Source organism: Macrotis lagotis, chromosome 4 (assembly GCF_037893015.1).
Source record: "Macrotis lagotis isolate mMagLag1 chromosome 4, bilby.v1.9.chrom.fasta, whole genome shotgun sequence".
Taxonomy (NCBI): Eukaryota; Metazoa; Chordata; class Mammalia; order Peramelemorphia; family Peramelidae; genus Macrotis; species Macrotis lagotis.
The window spans coordinates 184,303,879-184,330,606 of record NC_133661.1 but is presented as its reverse complement, the minus strand read 5'-3'; the positions used below and the strand labels follow the sequence as shown (position 1 = coordinate 184,330,606).

Genomic DNA, 26,728 nt, shown 5'->3' with positions numbered 1-26,728 from the left:
ATTCACCCTCACGTTTCCTGTCCTGCACTCTATTGCCGCTCTTATGTCAGATAATTTACCGCATTCTATCTCTCCCAATATTCCTCTCTCACTCTTTAATTATATATTTTTAGAAATGACCCTTTTATATATTCAACTTAATCCTATGTTCTGTCTATATATACTTCTTCTAACTACCCTAATAATGAGAAGTTGTTATGAGTTACCAATATTATTTTCTCATGTAGGAATATAAACAGTTTAAATTTATTAAGTCCCTTACTAATTCCCTTTCTTGATATCCTGCTTACCTGTTTATGTTTTTCTTGAGTCTTGTATTTAAAAGTCAGTTTTCTGTTTATCTTTGCTCTTTTCATCAGGAAAGTTTAAAATTCTCAGTTCACTGAATATCCATCTTTTCCCCTGAAAGAATATATTCAATTTTTATGGGTAGTTGATTCTTGGTTTTAATGCAAACTCTTTGATCTTCTAGAATATCATATTCCAAGCCATCTGATCCTTTAATGTGAACTTGCTAAATTCTGTGTTATTCTGAATTTTTTTGTTTTCCAATTATATACAATAGTAGTTTCTACCTATCATTTTTGTAGGTTTTGAATTTTACAATTTCTGTCCCTGCTTTCCCTTCCACACCCCACAGAAGGCAGTCTGATGATCTTTACATTGTTTCCATGATATGCATTGATGGAAGTTGAATGTGTTGAGAGAGAAGTCATATACTTGAGGAGAAATAATAGAGATTGAAAAATTATGTAGTATACAAGACACTTTTTTTAGTTTTTTTCTTTTGCAAGGCAATGGGGGTTAAGTGTCTTGCCCAAGGCCACACAGCTAGGTAATTATTAAGTGTCTGAGGCCAGATTTGAACCCAGGGACTCCTGACTCCAGGACCAGTGCTCTATCCACTGTGCAACCCAGTCACCCCAAGACACTTTTTTATTAAAAAAATGAAGGTAATAGTCTTTGGTCTTAGTTTAAACCCCACAGTTCTTTCTTTGGATACAGATGGTATACTCTGTCACAGGTGTTCTAAAATGAAATTCTGTCTTAATCTGACTGTGGCTCTACTATATTAAATTATTTCTTTCTGATGCTTGCAATATTTTCTGCTTGATCAGAGAGCTCTTGAATTTGTTTATAATATTCTTTTTTTAGGTGTTTTTTTTTGCAAGGCAAATGGGGTTAAGTGGCTTGCCAAGGCCACACAGCCAGGTAATTATTAAGTAATTATTATCTGAGGTAAAATTTGAACTCAGGTACTCCTGACTCCAGGGCTGGTGCTCTATCCACTGTACCACCTAGCTGCCTGGGTTATAATATTGGGAGTTTTCATTTGGTATCTCTTTCAGGAGGTTATTGGTGGACATTTTTCATTTTTATTTTACCTTCTGATTCTAGAATATCAGGGAAATTTTTCTGGAGAATTTCTTGAAAGATGGTGTTTTGGTACTTTTTTTATCTTGACTTTCAGGTAGGCCAACAATTTTAAAAGTACCTTTCCTGGATCTGTTTTCCAGTTCAGTTGTTTTTCCAATGAAAAATTTCACTTTGTCTCCTATTTTTCATTCTTTTGGTTTCATTTCATTGTTTCTTGATTTCTCAAAAATCATTAGCTGCCATTTACTCAATTCAGCTTTCTAAGAAATTATTTTCTTAAGTGAATGTTTTTATCCCCTTTTCCATTTGGCTAATTCCACTTTCTAAAGTGTTCTCTTCATTGTATGACTTTCATAAATAATTTTGCGCTTAGAAATGGAAAGTATTTCAGAAGCTATTTATTCCAAATACCTAATTTTTCTAAATTAAAAAATTAAGACAACTAAATGATATTTTCATGATCAGAGAGTTGGTATGTAATAGAGGCAGGACTTTCTGATTCTGAAGTTTAGTTTCTCCATTTCTTTACCTGCCTATGCTTTCTAGACTTTTAAAAGGAAAGCTGAAATGATTAGTGAATCAACATGGAAAACAAGACAAAACTCTTTATAATTTATCCAAGGGTACTCAGTGTCTTAAAAAAACAAAACAAAACAAAACAAAACAAAACAAAACACCTCCATGACTTTTTCTATTGCTTTCAGTCTTTCTGATAAGGAACCTTTTGCCCTTGTATTTATAAAATTCCAAAATAAAAGTAATTTCCCTTTTTTAGCACTTTGTGGGCTCAGCAATATCTTCCCTTCCTTTCTTCCCCCCTCCCTTCCCTCCCTCCTTCCTTCCTTCCTTTCCCCCTCCCTCTCTTCCCTCTTTCTTTCTTTCCTTCCTTCCTTCCTTCCTTCCTTCCTTCCTTCCTTCCTTCCTTCCTTCCTTCCTTCCTTCCTTCCTTCCTTCCTCTCTCTCTCTTTCTACATCTGGCCAGAAGGTGGCAGGATATCCATTTTCACTGCTAAACTCAAACCAAATGGCTAACTTTGAATAGACAAGCTGGGTGTGCCTGTGCTACATGTAGTGCTTGTCTTCTATTGGCTTAGTTACTAATCTGAGAAAGCATTGTATTATTTAAAGCAAAAAGAAGAATGATCAATATGCAAAACATTGTACTAGCTTTTTAGTAGAGAATCGCTGAGGTGCTACACTGAGTTACAGACTCTGTGAGGAAGGAAGAATGGAGACTTACTTGAGAATCTCATTAATGATCCTGGTGCTTCCTTTGGACTGTGAGCTGGGAGAGAGGAATGGGGAGGAATGGGTGTAGGGTACCTTCTTGAAAAAGGGAGATAAAAAAGATATTCTTCCCAAAATGAGGAGGAAGAAAAGGAAATTATTTGTTGGGTCTATTACCTTCTAATGTGTGACTTTTTTTAAATCATTTTTTTATATTTTGAATCTGTCACTCTTTTTCCAAGCAAGGGTAGCAAGCCAAGAACAGTTGTCTCAAAGTCCTCAATCCATGACTGTTCAGGAGAGAGATCATGTCAGCATGAACTGCAGTTATAAAAACAGTATCTTCATATTCTTTCTTTGGTACAAGCAAGTTTCTGGGAAGGGACCAGAAATGCTGATGGACATTAGTTCAACTATGGACAGAAAAATAAATGGAAGCATGACAATCATGCTCAACAAAGGAAACCAACACCTCTCCCTGCACATCACTGCTGCCCAGTCTGGAGACTCAGGAACTTACTTTTGTGCAGCTAGTGCACAGTACTCTCTGGTTACCTGTAGCCTGTGCAGAAACCCTGCAGGTGGGGCTACAGCCTCATTCCCAATTTCAAGCACAGACTATGGAAATGAAGATTTTGCCATTTTGTTTTATGCTGAAAAGGAAATAAAAACACAAATTTTCTACATTATCAGAAACTGAACCTTCAAATGTCTTAAGGTCTTTTGATGGATGATCCATGATGTGCACTCATTGGAACCTGTAGTCTGGGCAGAAACTATGCAAATTTGGTTAGAGCCTCAATCTCTGATATTAAACATAGCATTACAGCTGATGACTTTTCACATTAATTTTTCTTTTCAAAGGTGGTGAAATGACAATCACAACATAGGACTACAAAAGTATTATGAGAAGTCTTAAAAATTCTAAAAAAAATTTATTTTTTTCCGTATTATCTCCCTTACTCACTCCTCCCCTACTTTACCCATTATGAATGCAAGAAATAAAATATCCATAAAAATATTGTTACACATTTTCCATTTCCACATTTACCATGCTGTGAAAAAATCAAGATTAATAAAGTGAAAAAATATGCTTCAATCTGCAGTCAGAATTCATCAGTTTTCTTTCTGAAGGTGGATAGTATTTTGAATCATGAATCCATTGTAATTATCTTGATCATTATATGAAACAGCGACCTTTCATAATTAACTATTGTCAATTCATTGTTGTGTACAATGTTCTTCTGGTTTTGTTCACTTTGTTTTGCATCAGTTCATATTTTGGCTTTTCTGCAGCCATGCCCTTTATCATTTTTTAGAACACAAAACTCTTCCAACAAATTATATAAAATTACTTGTTCAGTTATTTCCCAATTGATAAGCATCTCTTCAATCTACAATCCCATGTAACCACAAAAATATCTGCTATAAATTTTGTTGTACACATAGTCTTTCCTTTTTCTTTGTTTTCTTTGAACTTCAAATCTAGTAGTTGAAATTCTTGATAAAAGAATTTTATAGTCCTTTGGGCATCATTCCAAATTTTTCTCCAGAATGGAGTTCACAGCTCCAATATCAATGAATTAGAGTATTTATTCACTCACATTCCATCCAACATTTATGATTTTCCATTCCTTTCATTTTAGTCAAGCTGATACTATGAGATGATCTGTCAGAGTATTTCAATTTGTTTTTCTCTAAATAAGAGTGATTTAGTGATTTTTTTCCTATGCCTCTGCTGCCTTCAATTTTTTCTTCTGAAAAATCCTGTTCATTTTGACCTTTTATCAATTGAGAAAATAGCTGTTATTTTTGCAAATTTGGCTTTGTTCTTTATATATATTTAAGTAATGAGGTTTTTTTTAGTTTTTTTTTTGTAAGGTAAATGGGGTTAAGTGGCTTGCCCAAGGCCACACAGCTAGGTAATTATTAAGTGTCTGAGACCGGATTTGAACCCAGGTACTCCTGACTCCAGGGCCAGTGCTTTATCCACTATGCCACCTAGCTGCCCCTAGCAATGAAGTTTTAATTACAGACAATTGCTGTACAAATGTTTCCCCAATTTCCTATTTTCTTTTTAATTTTGGCCTTATTGATGTTTTGTATGAAAATCTTTTAAAGTGAATAAAACCAAAATTATCCATTTTAGTTTTCATGATCATCTCTATCTCATTTGGTTTTAAACTCTTTCCTTTTCATAGATATGAATGGTAATTTTTTTCCATGTTTCCTAATTAGCTTACAATATAATCTTTTATGTCTCAGCCATGTATCCAGTTTGAGCCTATCTTGGAATACAGAATGAAATGCTTGTTTATGCCTAGTTTCCATTTTTTTCCCCCAGTAGTTTTTATCCTATAGTGAGTACTTACCCCAACATCTTGGTTGAATCTTGGAGTTTATTAAACCATATATTACTTCTTTTATTTGTTTCTGGATATTATGTATTTATTCTAATTCATTGATTAACCATTCTATTTTTTTATCTAATACCAAATGATTATTTGATGATTACCACTTTTTAGTATAATTTGAAATATGATATTTTGACACTATATTTCTTCATAATTTTCCCCCATCAATTCCTTTGCTATACTTTACCTTTTATTCCTCCAGATGGATTTTATTAATATTTGTTTTAGTTCCATAAAATATTTCCTTGGCATTTGACTGATATGGCATTGAATAAGTTAACTAATTTTGTCAAAACAGTATTTTTTATTATGTTAATTTGGCCTCCCAATGAACAATGAATCTATCCCCATTGTCTTGTATGGATGAAAAAGCGCAATATTTCTGTACAATTCCTGCATGTAGACTTCAAAGAATTTTATATTTTGCAACAATTTTCAGCAGATTTTCTCTGTCTTCTGCTAAATTTTGTTAGTGACATATGGAAAAGCTCTTCATTTATGTGGGTTTAATTTATAATATACAATTTTGCTATAGTTGTTAATGTTTTAATTAAGTTTTTTTTTTTCGCTTGATTCTCTAAGGCTAAGTATACCATCTTGTAATCTGAAAAAAAACCATGAAGGTTTTGTGCCTTTGTTGCCTATTCATATTCCTTCAATTTCTTTTTCTTGTTTTATTGAATAGTTAACATTTCTAGTACAATATTGAATAATAGTGGCAATAATGGATATTCTTGCTTTGCCCCTAGAAAAGGATCTCTAGTTTGTCCCAAATAAAGCTTGTGCTTTGCTTTAGATAGATATTTCATATCATTTTAAGAAAAACTCTATTTGTTCCTATGTTTTCTAATACTTTTAATAGAAATGAGTGATGCATTTTGTCAAAACCTTTTTCTGTATCTATTATGTAATCATTTGGGTTTTGTCATTTTGTTATGGATACGACCAACTATACTTATAATTTTTCTAATATTGAATTAGCATTGCTGTTATAAATCCAGCATAGTCAAAGCATATGATCTTTTTGATATATTGCAGTAGTCTCATATTTTATTCAAAATTTTACATCAATATTAGGGAGGGGAGGCTAGGTGGCGCAGTGAAAAGAGCACTGGCCTTGGAGTCAGGAGTACCTGGGTTCAAATCTGACCTTGGACACTGAATAATTACCTAGCCATGTGGCCTTGGGCAAGCCACTTAATTCCATTGCCTTGAAAAAAAATCTAAAAAAAATATTTATTAGGAAAATTTGTCTATAGTATTATTTCACTGTTTGGACTTTCCTTATTTGTAGCATAGAAAGAGTTTGGTAGAATTCTCAGACTATATAGTATTGAAATTGTTCTTTACATGCTTGATAGAATTCGCTTGTAAATCCATGTTATTCTGTTGATTTTTCTTATAATGCTCATTTATGGTTTGCTCTATTTCTTTTCTGGGGTAGAATTATTTAAGTATCTTTTCTCTTCCGTTAATCTGGGCAATTTCTATTTTTGTTATTGTTCATCCATTTTACTTATATTGTTAGTTTTCTTGCCATATAATTAAGCAAAAACCTGTCTTATTGCATTTTTTCCATTTTTATTATGCATTAACCCTTTTCTTTTTTGATATTGATAATTTGTATTTCTTTTTTGAAATCAAATTCACTAATCATTTATTTATTTTATTATTGTTTCTTTTTTTTTCTCATAAAACCAAAGGGCATGCAATTCTGAGACAAGTGCTGAACAGGAGTCTCCTGTAATCTCTTTTCAAATAAATGTGTCATTTCCTTATCATCTCTGAAGGTGGGAAAATGCAGGTACTGGTTTTGCTGCTGTTATGACAGCTGCCTTCTCCAGTGCCTGCAGCTTTTACTTTGATCCTGCACATCTCCTATCCCAATGTCTGCAGATTCTTCCTGTTCTCTTAAGCTCTCCTGGTCTGGAAAAAATAGTTGTCTTTTTTTTAAACAATTAACTTCCTTGTTCTTTTTAAAATGTAATTTATATTTTTTTAACATTTTTTTTTAAAAATTAAACTCTGAATTTTTCCCTCCCTCTGATCACTCCCACTCCCACTGAGAAAGCAAGCAAATTGATATCATTTTATACATAGGAAATCATAAAATAAACTTTTCCATATTAGCCATATAACAAAAAAGCAAAAAATAATTTAAGAGAAGTTATATTTCATTTTGTACTTAGAAATCAGCAGTTTCTTCTCTAGAGGTAGATAGCAGGAGTCCTTTGGAGCAGTACAGAGTAACTAAATCTTTCGCAGTTGACCATCATTACATTACTATTGCTAAGGACAATGAATTCTTGGTTCTTTTTTACTTTGCTTGCATCAGTTCATATGGGTCTTGCCATTTTTGTCTCAAATCACACCTTTGATATATCTTTTTAACACAGTAGTCTTGAATCACAATTATATGCCACTACTTCTTTAGACAGTTCCCAAATGTTGAGCAACACTTCAGTTTTCAGTACTTTGCCATTACTTCTTTGGTCTCTTTGGGATTATAGATACAGTAGGCTTGTTACTAGATTTTTCAAGGGTATGTGTAATTTTATAATCCTTTGGGCCTAGTTCCAAATTGTTATTGAGAATGGTTAGGCAAATTAACAATTTCATCAACAGTTTAATAATATATCTAGTTCCCCTTATCATCTGTAGTATTTGTCATTTTTCATAGATGTGAGACTATACCTTAGAATTGTTTTAATGTTCATTTCTCTAATCAATAGAGACTTAGAGAATTTTTATTTGACTTCAGATAGCTTTGAGTTCTTCTCATGAAAGATGCCTTTTTATATCCTTTGATCAAATATCAATTGGGGAATGATTCTTATTTTTAGAAATTCGACCCAATTGCCTATACATTTGAAAAATGAATCTTTTTTTTCTGAGAAGCTTGCTGTATTTTTTTGATATCACATGATAATCTTTTATTAGAAAGACTTTTCATGAGTATTTTTACAATTCAGTCCATTTTTGCATTTGCTTTGTCTTGAGTTCATTATTACTACCTTAGCTTTTCATTTTTTTTAACTTCTGTTGAAGCACAATAGATTCTGCTTCAGTACTTTATTTTAATTCAGTATCTTTCTGTTTCATATGTGTCTACTGTAAACTAGATAATGGTTGATTTTGATTTCTTATTAATTTTTCTCTCCTCTTCCATTTTATGGGTGAGCTTATTTTATTTTCTTTTATTTGTTCTCTTTTGTCTTATTTCCCCCTGAAAGATCTGTTATCCATATTACCCCTACCTCCCTTAATCTGCCCTCTCTTTTTTTTAACCTTCTCCCCATATTATTTATCTCTTCCTCATTATCTTTCCTCAATGGATGACATAGATTTATATACAAATGAGTATGAATGTTATTTCTTCTTTGAAGAATAATGCTCAAACAATGCCTGTCCTTTATTTCCATTCACTATAATTTTGCCTCTTCATTGGTTATAATTTATGCCATTTTACCACTCTCTTCCCTCTTATCACAGTGCAATCCTCTTTCTCATCCCTTAATTTTTTTATTATATCCCATCTCAGTCACACTCTTTGTGTGTGTGTGTGTGTGTGTGTGTGTGTGTGTACTCCTTCTTGTTGCCCTAATAGAGATACAGTTCTTAAGAGTTATAAGTATTATCTCCCTGTATAGGGATGTAAACAGTTCAACCTTATTGTATAACTTACATTTTCTCTTTCCAGTTTACCTTTATTTTCTTATTTTATCTTATTTGAAAATTGAATTTTTTGGTTCAGTTCTTGTTTCTTTTGTTGTTGTTGTTTCAAAGCCCTCTATTTCATTGAATTTACATTCCCCCTCCCCCATGAAGGATTATGCTTAATTTTGTTGAGTTGTTGATTCTTGATGTAATCCAAGCTCCTTTGCCTTTTAAAACATCATATTCCAGATTCTCTGATCTTTTAATGTAGAAGCTACTATATTCTGTATAATTCTGACTCCTTAATATTTGATTTGTTTCTTTCTTGATACTTGCAGTATTTTCTCCTTGACCTCAGAGGTCCATAATTTGGTTATAGTATTCCTTGGAGTTATCTGATCACTTCCTGAAAGAAATCCCAAAATGAAATCTCCATTGTTTTGATTCTGTTTGATTGTTTTGATGTCTCAGGAAACATTAGCTTTCACTTGTCTTTTTATTTTGCAGTTGAGTAGGGGGTAGGCTGACTTGCAGATCTAGGTTCTATGGTTCTAAAAGCTCACCTATTGTGCTGGGACCCACAAATATTTTACTCTGCAATATTAGATGTTTGGGAATATATCAGGTATGGTGATTTTTGTTCTTTTCTTTTCCTTTTCTTATCTTCAGAAATATTGGTATATGAAGTGAGTCTCTAGGAAGGTTAGAGAAAGAGTATGGAGGAAATTATGGTGATTAAGAAGAGCAAAAGACATAAATAAAAACTTATCTTCTTTTAAAATGTAACAAGAATACAATGTAGAATTGGCCAATGAGCCCAGTTTTGAGACCATGGTGGGCCTTGGTTTGCTAATCCTCTATTACAATTTCCAGGAAAAGAAGGAGAGCAAATAGATCCTGGTGGTTCATCCATGTGTGATGATCCTCTCAGGTCTTAGTTACTCAGTTACTTCCAGTTTGGTTATCCAGAGGCCTGGTTGATCCTACTTTTAAAATTCTACTTTTAAAAGAGAATCTTTATAGGCCAGTCCAATTTTTCAAAAATTTTATTGTTATCTTCATAGGTGGTTCAAAAAAATTCTTAGAATTGTATTTTGAGATCATGCATGGTCCAATGAAAAGAACACTATTCTAATGGCTGAGGAATTAGGTCAATTCTTTATATTCAGTGATGGCTACTTTTCATATCTTGGGGGCAATATGAAAGTAGAATAGCTAGAGTTCAGAGCCTGGCATTAGAAATGCCTGACTTCAAATGTGGACGCAGCTACCTACTAACTGTGAGACCCTGGGGAAGTTAATTAACCTGTTTTTTTCTATTTTCTCATTTGTAAAATGGGATAATAATAACATCAATTTGTTTTTGGAATCAAATGAGATAATAGTTCTAAAGTGCTGAGTGTGGTTGAAATGCTGTATAAATGTTAGCTTTTATTATTGTTAATAATGTTAAATTTGATCCTGCACATCTCCTATCCCAGTATATCTCAGTCAAGTCACTCATCCTCTCTGAGGTTCATTTCTTTATTTAAAAATGAAGAAGTTGAATGAGAAGGCCCTCTTCAGTTCTAAATCTAGGAAACTCTTTTTTCTGAGCTAAATTAACATAAATCCCACTTTTATATAGAGAAACTGAAATTGTATCCCAACCTTGTTGTTCCATCTATCTCTTGCTGATACATTCCTGTATTGACTTAGGAACTTAGCTACTTCAGGTGATCTTATTTTGTTATGTTTCAGCAAATTAATTATAACCTCTTATGAGATCTAATACTATTCAATAAATTCTGAGCAAGTCTTGCTTAGGAGGCAGTATGCTAGATTTAAAAAAACCAAGACATTATTCTTGTGGTAAAGGATCTTAGTTAATCCAACTTGTGATACTGGATCTAGTGTGAACCTCCTTGAGTCTCAGTTTCCTCTTTTGTAAGATGAAATTATTGAACCAAAGGGCTCTTAAAGTTTCTTCTGATTCTAGGTCCTATAATTTTTAAAATACTTAAATCTTGGTGACCTGACTCATTCGCCTCAATCAGTTCCAAGATAGAGATCATCCTTTTTCTGGTTAAAAGTAAATTTTTTGCATTTTCCATTTGAGCATCTTTTAACAGAAATTACATAAAATTTATTTTTGCACTTAATTAGCAGGACTGAGAATAGCCAACAAAGGAAAGTTCCTTTTCCAGGATAAACTGATTTGGCAAATGGAATTGATTTTCTCCTGATTTTAGGGGCATATTGGAAAGTAGTTTCTTCCTTTTAATTTAGTTTCTTTGGTTAATCAAAGAGGATCATTTATAATATGAGGTAATAGCATATTGAATCAACCCAGTCTTTGAATTGGAGATGTGCACAACTTTTGTTTTCTTTTGATTTTTCTTTTCTAATGAATTTTTAGTTTGGTATTTTAGATCTTGTGACTATACAGAATGTTAGCAACTTTCATAATTATTGCTCATGATTATAAATCATATGTAAATATTCTTCAGAAAATCCAATTAACATTAACATTAACAATTAAATGAACATCTCATTCTGCTTTAAATTTAAACTGTTCGTTCTTCCTTCTTCATTATTCTTCAGCCTTTGACAGTCTCATGTTTTGTACTATATTTTCTCACCTATAAGTTTTCATGACACTGTTTGTTCTTTATTTTACATATCTGATCAATCTTTCTCAGTGTCCATTGTATTTTTATCTGAGAGTTGGTCCTAGCCTCCTTCCCCAAAGAATCTTTTTGGTCACAGATTTCTTTTCCTTTTATTCTATCTCACATTATGATCTCATTAAATAACATGAGTTTAATTATCATTCTTAAATAGTTGATTAACAGATATATATATATATATATATATATATATATATATATATATATACACACACATATATGTCACTCTGGTCTGTCTTGTGATCTCTTCATCACCAAGTGCCTTTTTAATATCTTGAATTATATATTCCATAGGTATCTCAAACCCAACATGTCCCCAAAAGAACTCATTATCTTTCCCCTCAATATACCTTGAAGCTTAACTACCACTAATACTACACATTATCATCTTAGTCATCTATTTTTGAAACCTCAGTGACATCTTTGACTCCTCTTACACTCATTCCATATAATCTATTGGTATATAATGTCCTATGGAACAAGTATAAAAAAAAATCTCTTGTGCATGCCACATTTCTCCATTTAAACAGAAGTGAACATGGTGAGATCTTCTTCAATTCATGCTTGAATTATTTGAACAGCCTGATGTTTAGCATTCCTGTCTTAAATATCTCCCTTTGCCAATCCACTGTCCACTCACTGCCAAAGTATTTTCTAAAGAACAGGTTTCACCACATCAAATCCTATGTAAAAATTGCAGTGGTTCCCAGTTGCTTCCATAATAAAATATAAAATTTTCTGTCTAACTTTTAAGGCCATTAATATTATAACTCCCTTCTACTTTTTTTTCACTCTTTTTATTCTTTACTCCCTTTCAAATTCTTTCTAGTGATAATGACCTTCTCATGGCACACAACATTTGATCTACCTCTTCTATGCTTTTTCACTTTTTCACTTTATCTCCTATACCTGGATTGCTCTTCTTCACATTGGTCTTCTTTCATCATTCATGACTCAGTCCAAACCACAGCTCCTGAACAATGAGATTCCTTCTCTCTCAGCTCCTCCATATATTCTTTACCTGTCTCCATCTGTTATTGCCTTTCCTCTGAGATTATCTTTCTCTTTCAGCGTGTATCTTTTATGTATGGTCTGTATTTCCCCAAATATAATATACACCTTCTTTTGAAAAAGGGGTCTAAAAACTGGGAACATTTTATATGGTGGCTGTAGACTGTTTTTTACTTGCTTTTTTCATGCTCTTTGTCTTTGCACTCATTGTTTCACATTTGTTACAAGTATATTAGGTTACATTCATTCTGCCCAGAAATGGCTCAGAAAATATTTTTGTCCAGTGCTGAATTCAAATTCAAAGTGATCCAGTTTGCAAAAGTGATCGGAAATGATGCTGCTGAACATAAATTTGGTCCTCCTCCAACTGAGAATATAATCCTAGACAGGCTATGGGAAGAAGAAACCCTACTGAAAGCACCATGGCAGAAGAAAGACATGAGAAGTAGGTCAGCCAAATAGCCTGAGTTAGAAAGGGAACTGAAGTGATGGATTGAAGAGCAAAGGGCAATTTGAATTCCTGTGTCCACAAAGATGGTTTAGCATGAGGTTAGAAGAATTGCTGGTGAAAAAGAACACTGATTTCAAAGGAGGAAACAACTGGTTCTTCAGGTTCATGAAGCATGTGTCCACACACCAGCTGTTGCCCAGGGAATGCTTGTGGTCAACCATACACCAGAGCACAGGAAGTATAGCCATTAGATCCTCTCAGGAAACAGTGATTGGTCATCAAACACAGATGAGGAAAAGCTAATGAATGGGAGTTTTGACAGTGATGAGGAGTTGGATGAATTTTTTGATGAATAAAGCTTGAGTTAAAATATTTTATGTAATTTATTCTTTTTCAATTTTCGGGTCCCAAAATTAAGGCACATCTTATACATGGGGAAATATGGTAAGTATGTACATATGTATGTATGCTTATTTCTGTGTGTGTATAATTTGGGTGGTCAAGTCTAGCTTAATTTTAAATAATGAGTTGATCAAACACAAAAAAATAGAAATAATCATTTCGTCCAGGATAATGATAATGAGATATCACACCAAAATTTATGGGGTGCAATCAAAGCAGCTTTTTTTTACATCCCAGAAAACTTTATTAGACCAGAACTCTTGCAAAAGAAAACATCACAAATCTTTTATTTCAATATGGTGTCACCTCGGGCTTCTTCCAGTTTCTGCTGAGCCTTTCTCAGTTCCTCCTCCTTCTTTTTCTGCTCCTCTGCAAGCTTTCATTCTTTTTCTGCCCAGGGCTTTAGATAAGCATAGCGTTGCGATCCATAGATTATGCCCAAGACCAGGGCCGAGTACCGACCCATCTTGATGAGCCTGGAGACATTCACAGGTGGCACCATTTTTTCCGTTAACCCTCTTCAAAGCAGTTTTTAAGGGGAATTTTATATCTCTAAATATTTGCGAAACTAAAATAGAGAAAGAGGAAGTCAATGAATTGAGTATACAATTAAAAAAGCTAGAAAAAGAACAAATTAATGATTGCCAATTAAATGCCAAATCAGAAATTCTGAAAATCAAGGGCGAAATTAATAAAATTGAAAGCAAGAAAACCACTGCTCTAATAAATAAAACTAAGTGGTTTTATGAAAAAACCCAATAAATAAACATTTGGTTAATTTGATCTAAAAGAGATAGAAGAATATCAAATTACCAATCTCAGACCTGAAAAGAGTGAACTCACCTCTAGTGAGGAAAAAATTTAAGAGATAATTCAGAGCTATCTTACCCAAATATATGAAAATAAATTTGGTAACCTGAGTGAAATGGATGAATATTTATAAAAATGCAAACCACCCAGAATAGCAGAAGAGTAACTAAAATCCTTAAATAACCCCATTTCAGAAAAAGAAATTCAATAAACCATCAATATGAAAGAGCTTCCAGGTCTAGATGTATTTACAAATGAATTCTACCAAACATTTAAGGCACAATAATTCCAATTCTGCATAAACTATTTTAAAAAACAGAAGGAGTTCTGCCAAATTCCTTTTATGATACCAATATGATGCTGATGATACCCCAACCAGGAAGAGTCAAAGCAGACAAAGAAAATTATAAATCAATTTCATTAATGAATATTGATGCAAAAATCTTAGTAAAGAATTTTAGTAAAGAAATTATAGCATGTTGTTACTAGGCTAACACATAATGAACAGCTAGGTTTTATACTAGATAGGCAGGAATGGTTTAATATTAGGAAAACATTCATCATAGGCAAACATATCAATAACAAAACCAACAGAAATCATATTATCTCAATTGATACCAAAAAAGCCTTTGACAAAATATAACATCTATTCCTTTTAAAAAGACTAGAGAGTATAGAATAAATGGAGTTTTTCTTAAAATAATAAGCAGTGTTTAATCTAAAACCATCAACAAGCATTATATTAATGGTAATAAACTAGAATTTAGGATAAGATCAGGGATGGAAACAAGGTTGTCCATTATCACCATTACTAATGAATATAGTTAACTTTAGCAATAACACCGGAAAAAGAAATTGAAAGAAATAGAATTGGTAATGAGGAAGTAAAACTTTCATTCTTTGCAGGTGATATGATGGTTTACATAGAAAACCCTAGTAAACCATCTAAAACACTACTTGAACCAATTCATAACTTCAGCAAAGTAGCAAGATATAAAACAAACTCACATAAATTATCATGATTTCTATATATGAACAACAAAGTCCTAGGATAAAAGATAGAGAAATCCCATTTAAAGTAACAACAGACAACATAAAATAATTGCAAATCTACCTCCCAAGACAAATCTAAAACCTGTATGAATACAATTACAAAAGAAATTACTTTTCACACAAAGCAAGATCTAAACAATTGGAAAAATGTCAATTGCTCATGGTTAGGTTGAGTTAATATAATAAAAATAACAGTTCTATACAAATTAAACTTCTTATTTCATGCCATACCAATCAAACTGCCAAATAATTATTTACTGTGATAGAAAAAAATAGTAACAAAATTCATCTGAAGCAACAAAAGTTCAAGAATACCAAGGGAATTGATGAAAAAATGTAAAAGAAGGTGGCCTAGCTCTACCAGAGATAAAACTGTACCATCAAATGGAAGTCATGAAAACTTCCTGGTATTGGCAAAGAAAAAGAGTAATGAACCAGTGGATTAGGATTGGTACAGAAAGAAACAGCAGTAAATGACTATAGTAATCTATTGTTTGACAAACCAAAGATATTAACTTCTGGAATTAGAACTCACTATTTGACAAAAATTTTCAAGAAATTTGGAAAATAGTATGGCAAAAACTAGATTTAGACTTACAGCTCACATCCTATACTAAAATAAGATTAAGATGAGTACAGAATTTAGGCATAAAGGAGATATCATAGACCAGTCTGTTAATCAAAAAAACATTCTATCTGTCAGATCTATGGAAAGGGGAGAAATTTATTTTGAAACAAGAAATAGAGTACATTATAAATTACAAAATGGATGGATATTAAATTAAACCTAAAAGTGTAATACAACCAATGCTGCCAAGATTAGAAGGAAAACAGAAAGCTACAAAACAATTTTCACAGTTAGGGATTCTAATAAAGGGCTCATTTCTAAACTATGTAAAGAATTGAATCACATATATAAGGTTACATGTCATTTCAAATGAGACCTGGTCAAGACAGGAAGTTTTCAAATGAAGGAATTAAAGACATATATCTATCTATCTATCTATCTATCTATCTATCTATCTATATATCTATATATAAATCATATGAAAAAATGCTCCAAATCATTACTGATTAAAGAAATGCTAATTAAAATAACTATGAGGTACCATCTCACACTTATCAGATTGGCTAAGATGACAAAAGAGAAAACGATCAATGTTAGAGAGCTTGTGGGAGGATAGAGACATTAATTCACTATTAGTGGAGTTGTGAGCTAATCCATTTACACTGGAGAGCAATATGGAACTATCCCCGAAAAGAAATAAACTGATCATATCCTTTGCCTCAGCAATACCAATATTAGGCCTATATTCAGAACAAATCATTAAAAATGGGGAAAATCTCACATATTTCAAAATATTCATAACAGCTCTTTTTGTACATGCAAAGAATTGGAAATTGAGGGACTATGCATCAGGAGAATAGTCGAACAATTGATGGTTTATGAATATTATGGAATACTCTATAGAACTATGGAAAGAATTAGAGGAACTGATGCTGAGCCAAGGAAGAAGAACCAAGTCAACACTGTACATAGTAACAACACCTTTATGAGTTAATCAGCTTTGACGGATGCAAGCTCCTCTCAGCAGTTCAGAGAACTAGAGACCTGTTGCAGACAACACCATCCATATCCAAACAAACAAAACTAAACAAAAAATAAACTACAGAATTTGAATGAATAGTATGGTCACTTTTTAAAAATTTCTCTCATTTTTTTCCTTTCTTTTCCATAGTTTTCTTTCTTTCTCCCTAGTCCTAATTCCTCATACAGAAAATGTGTAATCATGTTAAACAGAAATGTACATATACAATGTTCACTAGACTGTTTACTGCAGAGGGCAGGGGAGCGTGGAAGAAAATTGTGTAACATAAATATGCATGTGAATGAATGCTGAAAATCTTTCAAAGTGCATAATTTGTTAAACAAAATAAAATATAAATAAAAACAAAAAAGAAAACAGCAACAATAATATTTTAGATATAGGACACTTCACTTTGCACCAACTCATATAAGTTTTTCTAGGTTTTATATACTTCTCATCATTTCTTATAGAATAATAGTATTCTATCATAATCATATAGTATATTTTATTCATCCATTTCCCCAACTGATAGGCATTCTCTCAATGTCCAATTCTTTGCCATGGGAAAAGAGCTGCTATAAATATTTTTGTACACATAGATCCTTTTTCCTTTTTTTAAATCTCATTTTGAATATATAATTAGTTGTAGTATTAACACATGGATGCCATCAAAGTGAATGCTTTTATGTCCTTTTTTTAATAGTCCTTTGAGTAAAGTTACAAATTGAGATAAAAAATGGTTGAATCAGGGGATAGCTAGGTTGCACAGTGGTTAGAGCATTGACCCTGGAGTCAGGGAGGACCTGAGCTCAAATCTGACCTCAGATACTTAATAATTACCTAGCTGTGTGACCTTGCGCAAGTCACTTAACCCCATTGCCTTGCAAAAAAAAAAAACCAAACAAAAAAGAATGGTTGAATCAGTTTACAACTCCATCCAGAAATGCCTTAATGTCTCCTTTTTACCCACATCCACTGAACATTTGTTGTTTACTTTTGCTGTATTATTTGCAAATTTAATAGGTAGGAAGTAATACATCAGAATTGTTTTAAATTGCATTCCTCCAATAAATACTTGTATTTCCCCCGTGGAACTGTAAACAGTTTAATCTTATTTCTTTTATTAAAGATTTTATTTGAGTTTTACAATTCCCCCCCATCTTACTTCCCTCCCAAACCCCCCACAGAAAGCAATTTATCAGTCATTCCATTGTTTCCATGTTGTACATTGATCCAAATTGAGTGTGATGAGAGAGAAATAATATCCTTAAGGAAGAAACAAAAGGTATAAAAGATAATAAGATCAGACAATAAGATATCTGTTTTTTTTTTCTAAATTAAAGGGAATAGTCCTTGAACTTTGTTTAAACTCCATGGTTCTTTGTCTGGATACAGATGGCATTCTCCATTGCAGACAGCCCCAAATTGTCTCTGATTGTTGCACTGAAGGAATGAACAAGTCCATCAAGGTTAATCATCACTCCATGTTGCTGTTAGGGTGTACAGTGTTCTGCTTCTGCTCATCTCACTCAGCATTAGTTCATGCAAATCCCTCTAGGCTTTCCTGAATTCCCATCCCTCCTGGTTTCTAATAGAACAAATAGTGTTCCATGACATATATATATATCACAGTTTGCTAAGCCATTCCCCAATTGAAGGACATTTACTTGATTTCCAATTCTTTGCCACCGCAAACAGGGTTGCTATGAATATTTTTGTACAAGTGATATTTTTAACCCTTTTTCATCATCTCTTCAGGGTATAGACCCAGTAGTGGCATTGCTGCATCAAAGGGTATGAACATTTTTGTTGCCCTTTGGGCATAGTTCCAAATTTCTCTCCAGAAACATTGGATGAGTTCACAGCTCCACCAACAGTGTAATAGTGTCCCAGATTTCCCACAACCCTTCCAACAGTGATCATTATCCTTTCTGGTCTTACTGGCCAGTCTGAGAGGTATGAGGTGGTACCTCAGAGAGTCTTTAATTTGCATTTCTCTAATAATTAATGATTTAGAGCAATTTTTCATATGGCTATGGATTGCTTTGATCTCCTCATCTGTAAATTGCCTTTGCATATTCTTTGACCATTTGACAACTAGGGAATGGCTTTTTTAAAAAAAAATATATGACTCATTTCACTGTATATTTTAGAAATGAATCCTTTGACAGAAACATTAGTTGTAAACATTGTTTCCCAATTTACTACATTTCTTTTGATCTTAGTTACAGTGGTTTTATCTGTGCAAAAGCTTTTTAATTTAATGTAATCGAAATCATCTAGTTTGTTTTTGACGATGTTCTCCATCTCTTCCTTAGTCATAAATTGCTCCCCTTTCCATAGATCTGACAGGTAAACTAGTCCTTGATCTTCTAATTTACTTATAGTATTGTTTTTTATGTCTAAATTTTGTATGCATTTGGATCTTATCTTGGTAAAGGGTGTGAGGTGTTGGTCTAATATAAGTTTCTTCCATACTAACTTCCAATTTTTCCAGCAATTTTTATCAAAGAGAGAGTTTTTATGCCAATAGCTGGACTCTTTGAGTTTATCAAACAGCAGATTACTATAATTGTTTACTGCTATTGCACCTAGTCTATTCCACTGGTTTACCACTCTATTTCTTAACCAATGCCAGACAGTTTTGATGACTGATGCTTTATAATATAATTGTAGATCAGGTAGGGCTAAGCCCCCTTCTTTTGCACTTTTTTTTCATTAAGCTCCTGGCAATTCTTGACTTTTTATTTCTCCATATGAATTTACTTACAACTTTTTCTAACTCATTAAAGTAATTTTTTGGAATTTTGATTAGTAGGGCACTAAACAGGTAGTAGTTTAATCTTATTAATTACTTTATGATTTCCCTTTCCTGTTTTATCTTTTTATGTTTCTCTTGAATCTTGAATTTGAAAGTCAAATTTTCTGTTTATCTCTGTTTTTTATTAGGAAAGTTTAAAATTCCCCTATTTTATTGAATTCCATCTTTTCCCCTGAATGAGTATGCTCAGTTTTGTTGGGTACTTAATTTTTGTTTGAAATTCAAGTTTTTTTTTTTGTTCCAAAATACTTTATTTCAAGCCCTTGGATCCTTTAATGTAGCAGCTACTAAATCCTGTATTATTTATTCTAAATGGGGTTCCACAATTGTTTCTTTCTGACTATTTGCAATATTTTTTCCTTGATTAGGGAGCTCTGTAATTTGGCTATACTATATTTGGGAATTTTCATTTTGGAATCTCTTTCAGGAGGTGATTGTTGGATTCTTTTGAATACAATTTTACCCTATGGTTCATGTATATAAGGACAGTTTTCCTTGAGAATTTCTTGAAAGATGATGTCTAAAATTTTATAAAAAAAATCTAGATTCTTTTTTTATTATGACTTTCAGGTGACCATTATTTTTAGAATTATTTCCCCTATAACTATTTTCCAGGTCAGTTTTTTTTTTCAGTAAGATGTTTTACATTGCCTACTTTTTTCATTTTTTGGTTTTGTTTTATTGCTTCTTGATTTCTCATAAAGTCATTAGCTTCCATTTGCTCATTTTTGATATTTAAGGGATTATTTTCTGCAATGAGTTTTTTTTAAATCTCCTTAACCACTTGGCCAATTCTTTTATTTTGAAGTATTCTTTTCCTCATTGTATGCCTTTCATTTAAAATCATATGCTTAGAATTAGAAGGGACTTTAGAAGCTATTTTTTCCAAATGCCTCATTTTCCAGATTAAGAAATTTAGACAGATAAATGACTTTTTCAGAATAGATAGGTTAGGCCAGTATTAGAGGCAGGACTTTCTGATTATCAGACAGGGTTTCTTCATTATATTACCTGTCTGAATTTTATAGACCTTTAAAATAAAAACTGAAGTGATAAATGAATAAACATTGAAAACAAGACAGAAATCTTAGTAATTTGCCCAAAGATACTCAAATAGTACCATGAAAATAGTACCAAGAAAAAGCCTCCATGATTCTTGTAATTGTTATCAGCCTTTCTGAAAACGAACCTTCAGTGGGGTTTAGTTACTTTTTCACTTGTGGTTCCAAAAGTCAAAGTAGATTACTTTTTGGGTATACTGAGGTCAGTTATCTTCTTCCTTCCTTCCTTCCTTCCTTCCTTCCTTCCTTCCTTCCTTCCTTCCTTCCTTCCTTTCTTTTTTTCCTTTTCTCTTTCTCCTTCCCTCCTCCCCCCCCATTTCTTTTCTTTCTTCTTTTCTCTTTTTCTTTTCTCTCTTCTCTCTCTCGCTCTCCCTCCCTCTCTTCTTTCTTTCCAAATCTTTATCTGGCCAGAAGGTGGCAGAACATCCATTTCACCAGTAAATTCAAATGAATGGTAAACTTTGGATAGACCAAGTGGGTATGACTATGTCACATGTAGTGTTTGTCTTCTATTGGCTCAATGACTGATCTGAGAACCTATTATATTTTTTAAGCAAAAAGAATAATGATCTATATGCAAAACATTGAACCAGCTTTTTTAGTAGAGGATTTCTGAAGTGCAATCCTGAGTTGGGGATTCTGTGAGAAAGGAAGAATGGAGGCACACTTAAGCATTTCATTAATGATCCTGGGACTTTACCTGGACTGTGAGCTGGGTGAAAAATATCGGCAGGGAATGGGTGTAGGGTGTCTTTTAGCAAGAGGGAGCTCCAGAGGGACACTCTTTTTAAAAATGAGGAGGAAAAAAAGGGGATAAATTATTTGTAGGGTCTATTAACTTCTAAAGTGTGATATGTTTATGCCTTTTTTTTGTTTTATGAGTCTGCCATTCTCTTTCCAAGCAGGGGTGAGAAGTGAAGAACAGGTATCACAAAGTCCTCTGTCCTTGACTGTTCAGGAGGGAAATCAAGTCATCATGAACTGCAGTTACAAAACCAATGCCTTTGACTATTTTCTTTGGTACAAGAAGGATTCTGGGAAAGCACCAAAATTGCTAATGGACATTCGTTCAAATGTGGACAGAAAAATAAATGGAAGAGTAACAATCCTACTCAACAAAGGAGACCAACACCTCTCTCTGCACATCACTGCTGCCCAGTCTGGAGACTCAGGAACTTACTTTTGTGCAGCTAGTGCACAGTGCTCTCTGCATACCTGTAGCCTGTGCAGAAACTCTGCAGGTGGGTCTCCAGCCTTATGCCTAATTGCAAGCAAAGATATAGAACTGAGGATTTTCCATTTTATTTCTCTCTGCAAAAGGAAACCAACACACAAGTTTCCTATATTATAAGAAGCTAAGTCTTCAAATGACTTCAGATATTTTGATGGTGTGTTATCAATAGAACCTGTAGCCTGTGCAAAAACCTTGCAGGTTTGACTCCAGTCTTACTCTCTTATATCAAACACAGACAATACAACTGATGAGTTTTCAAATTCATTTTTCTAGGCAAAAGTGGGTGATGTTGGGAACAAGAACAACCACAGAAATACAGGAATTCAAAACATTATGGGGAGCTAAATCTTGTAAATAATTCTGAAACATTTTACTTTCATTTCCAAATTCTCTCTGTTTATTCCTACTTTATCTATTTAGAAGGCAATAAATAAAATACTAATTATAATACGAATTTTTACAAAACATATTCCCACACTTGCTTTGCTGTGAAAAAAATCAAGATAAATTTTAAAAAATCACTTCAATCTGCATTCAGATTTCATCAATTTTCTCCCTGGAGGTAGATATCTTTTTGTAGCATTAGTCCTGTGGAATTTTCATAGATCATTGCATTTATCAGAAATTAGTCACAATTGACTAATTTCACTTCATCATTATTATTGAGTACAATATTCTACTGGTTCTGTTCACTTCATTTTGCATTAGATCAGATAATAGTTTTAGAAAACAGTACTGTTTCATCACAATCATATAACCACTTTTGTTAAGTTATTCCTCAATTGATAGATGTCTCTTTAATTTCAATTCCATTCAACCACAAAAAAACATCAGTCTTAGATATTTTTGTACTAATGGGTACTTCTCCTTTGATCTCTTTGAAATTCAATCCTAGTCCTGGAATTCCTTGTTTGAAGTATATATATATAGAGAGAGTTTTGTACTTGCTGTAATTATTTTCAACAGATTTTTTTTTATCTTTTCCTGTTGAATTTTGGTGGTGATATATGAAAATTCTAATAATTGGGTTTTATTCTATGCATTACAACTTTACTATAGTTGTTAACATTTTAACTAGTTTTTTAAAGTTGATTCTCAAGGGTTCCTAAAGAATACCATTATATCATTTGCAAAAAAAGTGATGGTTTCATTTCCTTGTTGCTTATTCTTATTCCTTCAATTTCTTTATATTGCATTATTGCTTTAGTTAGTATATTTTGTACAATATTAGGTAATAATTGCATTAATTGAATCTTTGCTTTATCTCTGAAAAGTTTATCCCTATTACAGATGTTTGTATTTTGCTTTAGATATTTCTTATCATTTTAAGAAAAAAACTTCATTTATTCTTGTGTTTTCTTTCTTTAAAATTTCTGTTTATTTTGGGAAATGTGGTTAAGTAACTTGCCCAAAGCCACATAACTAGGTAATTATTAAGTGCCTGAAGCTGGAATTGAATTCATGTACTCCTGACTCCAGGGCTGGTGCTCTATCCACTGCGCCACCTAGCTGCCCTTATTATTGTGTTTTCTAATTTTTTTTTAAATAGGAGAGGGTGCTGCATTTTGTAAAAACATATTTTCTGCATCTATTATATAATCATGATTTTTGTATTTTTCTGCTATGGTAAATTATTCTTACAATTTTACTAATATTGAAGTAGTACTACATTACTGGTACAAATCCCACATATCATAGCATATGATCTTGATGAAATATTTGTATAATCTGCTTGCTTTTATTTTATTTAGGAATATGGTAGGATTTTATCTTTTTTTAAAATAGTAATATAAGTATTGAAATTAATTATTCTTTAAATAGAATTCACTTTTTAATCAATGGGATCCTGGTGTGATATTTTTCTTAGGATGATCATTTTATGGCTTTCTCAATTTCTTTTTCTAAGGTAGTATTATTTAAATATTCTGTTTCATTTTCTTTCAATCTGGGCAACTTCTATTTTTGTAAATATTCATCCATTTTACTTAGATTTTTAGTTTTATTGCCATAGAATTGGCCAAAAGCCTGTCTAAAAATTATTTTATTTTGCTCTTTGTGGTGTATTCACTATTTCCTTTTTAGATACTGGTAATTTGGATTTCTTTTTTCTTTTTCTTTAAAGTCATAAGAAACTCAGTGGCACATAATTCTGAACCAAGTGCTATCACAAAACTCCCCTTAATCTCTTTTTGATTGTGTGTCATTCCCTTGTTATCTCTGAATGTGGGGCTTTCTAGGTTCTGCTCTTGCTGCTGTTACGACAGCTGCCTCCTCCAATACCCACAGTTCATGTCACTTAGAATTTGAACCTGTACATCTCTTATCCCAATGTCAGCAGAAATGTCCTGTCCTAATCTTTCCTTGTCTAGAAACATTATTATGCCTTTTAAAAAAAATTTACTGTTATCTTATTTTAATTTTCATTATTTTTTAAATTTTTAAAATTTTTTTAGGTTTTTGCAAGTCAAATGGGGTTAAGTGGCTTGCCCAAGGCCACACAGCTAGGTAATTATTAAGAGTCTGAGGCCAGATTTGAACTCAGGGACTCCTGACGCCACCTAGCCACCCCAATTTTCATTCTTTTAAAAAACAGTTATTTTTTTGTCATTTTCATTTATTTCATTGTATAAGTTTTTTAAACTGTTTTAAAATCCTCCCCATTCCCTCCCCCACCCTCCCACAGAAGGCAGTCTGATAGTCTTTACATTGTTTCCATGCTATACATTGATCAAAATTGAAAGTATTGAGAGAGAAATCATATCCTTAAGGGAAAAAATGAAGTATAAGAAATAGCAAAATTACATAATACAATACTTTTTTAAAAAAAATTAAAGGCAATAGTCTTTGGTCTTTGTTCAAACTCCACATTGCCGCACTGATGAAATGAGCAAATCTATCAAGATCATCAACCCCATGTTGCTGTTAGGGTATATAACATTCTCTTGGTTCTGCTCATCTTATTTAGCATCAGTTCATGCAAATCCTTCCAGGCTTCTCTGAATTCCCATCTCTCCTAGAAAAAAAAACATTTATTTTTAATGTTCTTTTCTTTTTAATTAAGTTCCAAATTTTCTCCTTATTCCCACCCTTTCCTTATTCCCTGAAAAGTTAAACAAATTAAAGTCAATTATACATGTGAAATCATGTTAAAGCATTTCCAAATTACCCATATCATAAAAAAGTAAAAAAAAATAAAAAAAATAGAGAGAAATAATACTTTGATTTGATCTCAGAGTTCATGTTCCCTCTTTGGAGTTTGATAGCATTTCCCCCCTTTATCATGAGTGGAATTGTCTTGGATAAATAATATGGAAAAGGGGCAATAAAAAGTAGGGAAGATTAGGGGAGTTAATGGTCAGAAAGGAAATAGACTTTTCAGGAGAAAAAAGCACAAAACAAATTGAAGAATATACAGAAGAAAATAAAATGGGGCAGTAGAAATGCACAATGATCATAATTGGTAATGTGAATGGATAAGCTTACCTATAAAATGGAAGAGGAGAGCAAAATGAATAAGAAACTAAAATCCAACATTATGTTGTTTGCAGGAGACATACTTGAAACAGAAAGACATAGTATAAAAATAAAGGACTCTAGAACAATTTATTATACTTCTGCAGAACTAAAAAAAAATCAGAGTCAGCAGTAAAGATCTCAGACAAAACAAATGCAAAAATAGACCTAATTTAAAAAAATAATCATGGAAACAGCATTCTGATAAATATAGCAGACAATAAACTAATATCAAAAAATTGTGTCAAGTTTACAAAAGCTTTTATTTCTCAAATATATAGGAAACTAAGTCATATTTCTAAAATTAAGAGTAATTTCCCAAATGATAAATGGTCAAAGGATAAAGACAGTTTTCTTAGGATGAAATCAAAACTATTGATAGTCATATAAAAGTGCTCTAGACCACTATTTTTTTCTTTTTTTTTAGGTTTTTTTTCAAGGCAGATGGGGTTAAGTGGCTTGCCCAAGGCCACACAGCTAGGTAATCATTAAGTGTCTGAGACCGGATTTGAACCCGGGTATTCCTGACGCCAGGGCCGGTGCTTTTTCCACTGTGCCACCTAGCTGCCCTCTAGACTACTATTAATTAGAGAAATGCACATTAAAAATTTTTGAGAAACAATGTCTCAACTATGGGAAATAGCTATTGTTGGAGGGGACGAGAGGAACTAGGTATGTTAATAAACTGTTGGTAGAGTTGTATACTCATCCAACTATTCTCAAGAACAATTTAGAAATATGCCCAAAGGGCTATGAAACTATGAATCCATTTGATACAACAATAAGACTATTAGATCTATACTCCGAAAGGATCAAAGAAGTAATGACAATGAATTAGAAAATAGGGCATACTCATCATTTGGGAAATGACTTAACAAGCAGTGGCAGAGGATTGTGATGCAATACTATTGTGCTATAAGATAGGACAAGGAGGAGGTGATTTCAGAAAAAAAATAATGAAAAGTCAAGCAAGAACCAAAAGGTTCATTACTTTTTATTCTGAAATCACCTCCCCCTTGTCCTATCTTATAGCACAATAGTATTGCATCACAATCCTCTGCCACTGCTTGTTAAGTCATTTCCCAAATGATGAGTATCCCCTATTTTCTAATTCATTGTCATTACTTTTTGTTCCTTTCAGAGTATAGATCTAATAGTCTTATTGCTGTGTCAAAGCGATGCACAGGGGCAGCTAGGTGGTGTAGTGGATAAAGCACCGGCCCTGGAGTCAGGAGTACCTGGGTTCAAATCCGGTCTCCAGACACTTAATAATTACCTAGCTGTGTGGCCTTGGGAATGCCACTTAACCCCATTTGCCTTGCAAAAACCTTAAAAAAGAGGGATGCATAGTTTCATAGCCCTTTGGGCATATTTCTAAATTGTTCTTGAGAATAGTTGGAGGAGTATACAACTCTACCAACAGTTTATTAACATACCTA

The 26,728-nt window shown here is 32.8% G+C and overlaps 1 pseudogene; it reads right to left on the bottom strand.

Annotated features, from left to right (window-relative positions):
* Positions 1-13,439: 13,439 nt before the first annotated feature.
* On the bottom strand, positions 13,440-13,710 carry LOC141520124 (ATP synthase F(0) complex subunit e, mitochondrial pseudogene; annotated as a pseudogene).
* Between the last annotated feature and the right edge of the window lie 13,018 nt (positions 13,711-26,728).